At 32.1% G+C, this 7,424-nt stretch overlaps 1 long non-coding RNA gene across 1 annotated transcript; it reads left to right on the forward strand.

The window, feature by feature from the left end:
* The first annotated feature begins 417 nt into the window (after window positions 1-417).
* On the forward strand, window positions 418-2,878 carry LOC129922530 (uncharacterized). Its single transcript, XR_008774543.1, has 3 exons — window positions 418-1,128; window positions 1,481-1,545; window positions 1,902-2,878. It is a non-coding gene; the product is annotated as an uncharacterized LOC129922530 (long non-coding RNA).
* The last annotated feature ends 4,546 nt before the right edge of the window (window positions 2,879-7,424 follow it).

Below are 7,424 nucleotides of genomic sequence, written 5' to 3' on the forward strand. Positions count from 1 at the left end.
TATTGATAAGCCTTCTAGACTAGATTTTCTAGATCTAGCATCTCTAGTTAGACTCTAACATGTAGATTGTAGATCTTTGAATTGGATTGATATTCACCTTCAAGTCCTAAATTGTCTCTAAAGTCTGTAGCTGATTTGAGAGGCCCAACGAGACAAGACGAGTCTATTAGTACTATGTCTCTTGATCTATCTAGTAGGCCTACTAAGCTAGTGCATTAGCCATAGTGTAGTCAAATCTTTACAACTAGTCTTCTATATCTAAGCTTCTCGATTAATTAGATCTAGATCCAGTTTAGATTTAGAATATATAAAAGTTTTTACTACCTAAAATACTAAATCTACTGATCTAAATTCTAGATATATAGATCCAGTTCAGATTAGGATATAAAAATATTCCACTATAGCTAAAATTCTAAATCTACTGATTTATACTTAATATGTTAGATATTATATGACATCTACAAAAATTATTATTAAGATATAATTATAGATTCTAGACTAGTTATATATGTACATAAAATATATAAATAAAAGATACAATTTATGCAGGCCTAGATCCCATAAATTTATAATTGATCCAGATCTATCAGTAAAAGTTACCTTCGATTGGCAGTTTTACCCAATCTAATCTATACAAGACAATTTATAATCCATGCCTTGCCTACACCCCATATATATTAAATAATAGTTTCCATTCCATGCCATACCCAGACCCATGAGTTCATGAAATAATAAATGATGTGGTGTCAAGTTGGATCTATCCCCTGAAATTCAGTGCTTTAATTTAAAACTCACATATCTAGTTAATTATTTGCTATGACACTCTGATAAACTTGGACTTGTGTGATACATATATGTTTCTTATCAGATTTAATTAATGAAGTTTTGGTGCATTTTAACCAGTAATAAGGCTACAAAAGTAGCATCAGGTGTATTCTAACCATTGGTATTTTTCCTGGCAACATTTCTATTCTAGTCTGTGATAAATTATAAATAAAAAAAAATGTTTGTAATGTTTCAGTTATTAACAAGTAGAACCATGGCAACCAGTTCTGATGATGTCCCAGAATGGCTCAAGGATCATACTTATACTATTTCTACTCTCTGGGCATCCATTCAATATTTAATGTAAGTACTACTATACAATTTTTATTTTAGTTATCTAATAGATGTTTTATGAATTGTGTGATTTTCATGGTCAAGCAACATCCAATTATCTGGGATGGAATTTAACATTTTTCTCTAGTTTTTTTTTTTTTATTTATAACACTCTTAAGCACATTCATCTTTCATGAATGCCTAATATACCTTGGCTGTTGTGCAGGCCATTCCTTTACAATAAACTGTTAGATGAAATTAGGCAAAATTGTCTGATAATTTGTATGTTTGATACAACAATGTTTTCAATTTAATAATATTATTTTTTAATTTTAATGTTTTCAAAAGAAATTAACCAATATGCCTAATTGTATAATTACAGTTATGTTTGGAAATGCAAGAAAAAGGCATGCATTCCTGAAAAGTCAATGATTGCACCTCTTAAAGGTAAGGTACTGCAATTTTTCCCATGTACTTTTCTCATAAGCTGAAGTACTTGTATTTTTGAAAAACTAGTTTTCCATGAAAATGTAAATCATAATATATGTTATAGTTGCTTTTAGATTAGTTCAATGTGCATCAAATTAACTGAACATCTGCCTTCACCTATAGTAATAATTCATAACTATTAAGGTCAGGGCCATGTCCACACATTAACGCAGTAGCTCCTTTTAGGTACAGACTATTTTTAGAATGGCAAAATTATATAATTAATAACATATATACGTTTAGCATGGTCAACACATATGTCACACATATTTTTTAATTTTTTTAAAAATCCTTTTATTTATTTTTATAACTAGATAACTTTCTGTTATGAGAAAAGATGAGATTCTTTGACTCCTGCATAGCACCACCAGAAAGGAAAATCCCATCATGTTGCAAAATAAAAGTCTTGGACCAATTTTAATTTAAGATATATATATTATACTGTAAGCTGTATACATATTTATGTATATCCTGTCATTCAGCCAACAGGTTTGGATTTAGTATTTCTTTAAATCTGTTCGATATTGTACTTGAAAACTATTAATCTGAGCCGCATTAAAACAAGAGGGAGTGCAGTGGATGAGTGGTAAGGGAAATTTTACTTTTTTAAAATTAAAATAAGAATCTAACAAAAGTAAACATATAAAATATGGTGCATTCTCCTTAAAACTAAAACCTGGTGCAAAGGTTTAAAATGTTGGCAAAAAAAAAAGCAACATCAATTAAATATTTTTAATTCCCTTTGCAAAACTTACTGAGAAGAACATGCATGTTGTTCCCTCATAAGTTTCTTGACAGAGGAAATCTTGTTTATATTAGATTTGAATTAAGCAAATTAAGAAAAAAATTATAATCATTATTTCAAATGGTTGTATCTAAACCTTATGAATTATTTTTCAGTTATAAGTATATTGAAATGAATGGATAATCATGAAATTGTTAAATAATTGCTGCTATCATTCCATTGACTAAAGAACCATAATTTTTTTTTTTATTAATTTCAAAATTAATTAATTAATTTTCAAGCAGAGTTCACATAGATCTTGAGTGAAATTTTTCTTTTTTTGACTAATGCTTCAATTTTATTGTATCATTAGTTTTTTATTTTTATTACCCAGAATATTTTAAAAATGAGTACACTATTTTCATGTAATAATGTAACTTGGTATTCACACATCAAAATACGCTATAATCTTTAGGCCATATAGATTTGTATAAATATAAATTAACTTGCTTAAATACATTGTAAATGTATATTGTTTGGATAAGAATAAAGTTTTTCTGTAGACAATTATTGTTCAAGATTTGTTGATGCTCCTGCTTAATAAATTATATACACAGGTCATTAGTTTTAACACACTACTGACACAAGAAAAACTGGTCGCCCCCACTTCCATTACATAGATGTAATAAAACGTGACCTCAAATCAGTGAACATCAATACTGACAATTGGGAAGACATAGCTTTAGACCGCAACAGATGGAGAGACAGTGACCAAGAAAGCTATGGACAGTGAAAGTACATAGGTCTCAGCTCAGGAAGAAAAACGTACAATCCGAAAAACTGCCAGCTCCTTCCTACCACCGAAGCAAAAGCCACCTTAACCTGCGCTATCTGTGGACAGGAGTGTCTCTCCGAAATAGGGCTCCCCAACCACACGAGGAAGTGTGCTCTGAGATGAAACCTTAGTCTTTCTATTTCTACGACTGAAGGAGGCCAATGATGATGATACAGGTCATTAGTTTTAACACGTCTGATAATAAAAGACAGTACAAGTTATTGAATGAAAATTTGTCATTATTTCAGGTGCTTTAGGCCTACATCAATGTGAGGTACCAGTACTTTGATTGTGTCATATAACAATTTAAAGCAACATTTTGAAATGAATAGTGTGTAGAATTGACAGTAAATACATTTAAGTGATGGGCTGTGATCTGCATGAATTGAATTTGTGTTTTTGATCTTTACTTCAAGTAAATGTTAATGAACAATTAATTTTTAATGAATAAATAATTTAAAAATAAATACAAAGAAACCATAAACATCTACTTTATTTTAATAATTTTTTTTCATCAGAACAGAATTTCCAACTTTGCATTCTTAAAATAAAATATAATTTATTTAGAGTAGAGTCAGAACACAAAATCATAGTTTTGAAATTAAGTAAATTAAGCTAAGCTGTCATCTCTTATAAACATTTGTATATAGACTACACACAATTTAATTATTATTTTTCATCAAATTGCAGGAACTAGTACATGTACTTATGCATATTTGACAATAAAAAACCTTAGTCAATGAAATAGTAATACTAGTAAATGAGATAAAAGTAAACTAAATATCATCAATGCTATTGAAGCCACACTTGTTTCTTTTTATCTTGTTTGGTGGACAGCAATTAAAGTTGCTATTAATTTTACTGATTGTCTTAGCTGAAATGCCAGTGTCGTCTCTTTGAATCCTAAGCTTATTTTCTTGGTTACTGGAAGTCCAGATGTTTGGAGTTTCATTTTAAACACCTATATATTCCGAAACCTATTTGCCTAACATGTCATATGCACATAAAGAGGTACCACAGAAATGCTTTAAAGACAAGCTTAGGCGCCAACTTGCTTTAACTGATATAGAATAAGAGAGCACTTGGTTGCATACAGCTTCAGAGCGAGACAGCTGGAGGTCACTTACAAAGGTGTGGTATACACCAATGAAAATTAATTGCCGAGGGTAGGCGGCAAAAAGAAAAAAAAACAACTGATTCTACCACAGGTGGACAATGGTTATGCCTGTGCTCAGTGTGGCATAATATGTAGGTCACAGCTGGGGCTGAGTAGCCACTGGAAACATAGCATTCCTCATAAGTCTTCGGAATCAAAGACAAGCCTATCATTTTTGTAGACTAGTTTGTAGCTTCTGTAAATGCATGAAATGCCGTCACAAATGACACAAGTCCTCCGTGAGTTTGATCATAGTTTGATGGATTATAAACATCTTACTTCTTTGCCTTATATTAAATGGTCCTTCTGTCTGTTCCACTAGGTTTATCTAAATATCATTGATGTATCGTAACATGTCATCAAAATAAAAACTAGAATCTCTGCAACTGGTTTACAAGTCAGAAGTCATCAATAACATTTGCCATTTAAAAAAAAAAAAAACAATTTAGATTACTGATTAGTCAAATTAGTGACTGATTATTCGATTCATTTTAGGCCTATAATTTTTTTTATGTGAATATATAATGATCCTTTACACTTTGTGACTTTACTAGTAGATCTATACTTTGGAGTAGACTTGTTTGTTGAGCTAAAGTCGGAAGTACACATTGAATTTTACTGTGATCTAGTAATCATCTAGTCAAATGTAGTGATCTACTTGTACTAGATCTAGAGTCTAGTACAAGTAGTAGTAGAGAGAGTAGGCCTATCTGTCATATCGTGATCAGTAGGTGGCTGAAGTTTTATAAATCTATTCCATGACAAAAACCCTGGCTAGATTTAGATCTAGTGGTCTAGACATCTAGATCTAACTAGAATTAAACTAGAAAACTGAATTAGAGAAGTAGCTTTCTGGATCTAGAAGTAGAATCTATATATTACTAATATTAGATCTAGTTGCGTCAAACGCTTAATTTTTGGTTGTTGTTTTTAATAAATGCACATAAAATACATTGTATTTTGGCAATAAAAATACCCAGTTGGTAGTCAAGTAATTCTAATAATTAATTAATGAATGACTCTATCAGTATTTGTTTTAGATCTATCAGATTCATATGACTTATTATTTATACTTATTTTATATCATTCGTCCAAGAAAATCTAGCTCTAGATCTATTTCATTTTAGATTAGGCTATAGTTGTTTTGTTTTTTTTTTTTTTTTTTGTCATTTTATTTAGGCTACAATATTATCAAGATTAACTTTTTCTTTGTTTCCCACGAGACGTGTATGCCTATAGCCTAGTCCTTTCGATAATAAAAAAAAAAAAACGATTAGAAATGCGTAGCTTGGAGTGTCAAAACTGTATTAGGCCTCCTATTTTTATTTCGTGCAATTTAGTATATCGTAACAAATACGCATTTAGCGGAACGGTAGACAGGTCTTCATCCAGATTTAGTGTAAATAAACCAAACACAGAAACACTGAAAGATTGTATTTTCGGAATTTAGATTCTAATTTTTGGAAAATAAGTGGCATTTTATAGGGTGATCGAAAAAAATAACTTTTGTGACGATCTCTTATTCAGGGAAATTGTATCTATTTTATCAGATAGTCAGAAAATGGATAAAGTTTCTACAGATCTAATAAAATATAGTGTGGGGAAGTTTTACTCTCAATGAAGGTCAATCCAAGTGGCTCTCGGAGTAAATTTCTTCTTTGGCATCCTCATCGATTTTTCAAATTGGTATGGTGCGCGAAAAAAGATGCGCGACGGCACTTCGACTCTCTTTGTCTTTGTAAAAAACTCGAAGCTGGTGTTCCATTAGTATAGTTCCATGCTCTAATCATGTACATGTATTTGGTAATGCACAATTGTGAAACAAATTTTTTCAAGGATATTTATTATTATTATTATTACTATTATTATTATCATTTTTGTTAATCAGTTTTAACTTACACAATTTTTTTTTTTTGCGAATTAAAAAACTTTATCTATACGTATCACTTTTGTGAACAAGATTCACGATGTCAATAAAAACTGTAATCGCAATACAAATAAGTAAAGTACAATACTCCTTTCAGACATTGCGATCTATGGGGCACATGATGTAAAGATATGTGACTCAGAAGATCCCTAAAGATCCCGAAATTAATAATCTCAGTCTTCACCAGGATTCGAACACGGGAACTCTCGGTTTAGAAAGTTACAGACCTTACCACTCCCCCACCCGTTAAGCAAATTTTGTTTCTGTGAGAAAAAAAAGTTTTTATAATTAATTTTTTTTTAAAATTTCGCTCACAGAAGACAAAATGTTGCGGTTGCACCTGTTCCTAGCATGCTATAAAATTTGGTGAATTTGGTCTTTCAAATGAGAATTTGAGACCTAAGCGAGACAGACGGGAAGACAGACATACAGCAAACCCAAAACTGATAGTGGCATTTCCCCCCTCAGGCCTGCTTGAAAAAGAAAACGCTTGGAAAAGAATGAAAATATTTTCATTTTCAACAAAACAGCGATAAAACCTAAAGATATAAAAGTGTGAGATGGCGCAAACAGCAAACCAGGGTTTCACTCTATAATTACACGTAAAATCATGTCTTACATGGGCTGCATAAACACGGCTGGCCTTTACAAGACTCAGAGCCGTGGGAGACTACCGACTGAACACAAAAATTGTGATAAATTCGCTCCTAGCAGACGGGGAGCCTTATCAATGTATTATCTCCACTTGGGAGACGCCATTAAATTCCCATCATGCAATTTACAGGAAGATTAGGACTTTTCTGTGCGCGTGTGTGTCACAAGGAAGTCTAAGGTGGTCCTTGGTGGTTGGGGAGGGGGAGGGGTAATGGGAAAGGGAGGGAACGCTCTAAGGTGTCAGTGAATCGTGTTCAAAAGGTGTAGGAAAACCTTTTTTTTTGGGGGGGGGGGAGCGAAAGATATATCGTAAAATAATTACCAATGTGTTTATCTTCGATCCCTTATCATAATATTGGGTTTGCGTCAACGGGGCCCATTGTACCTGTGCTCTTCTAAACACTTGTTGTAGATGTGGGACCTTGTCAGTTTTTAGATGTGGGACCTTGTCAGTCTTTAGATGTGGGACCTTGTCAGTTTTTAGATGTGGGACCTTGTCAGTTTTTAGATGTGGACCTTGTCAGTCTTTAGATGTGGACCT

This window comes from Biomphalaria glabrata, chromosome 13 (genome assembly GCF_947242115.1).
Source record: "Biomphalaria glabrata chromosome 13, xgBioGlab47.1, whole genome shotgun sequence".
NCBI classification, from domain to species: Eukaryota; Metazoa; Mollusca; class Gastropoda; family Planorbidae; genus Biomphalaria; species Biomphalaria glabrata.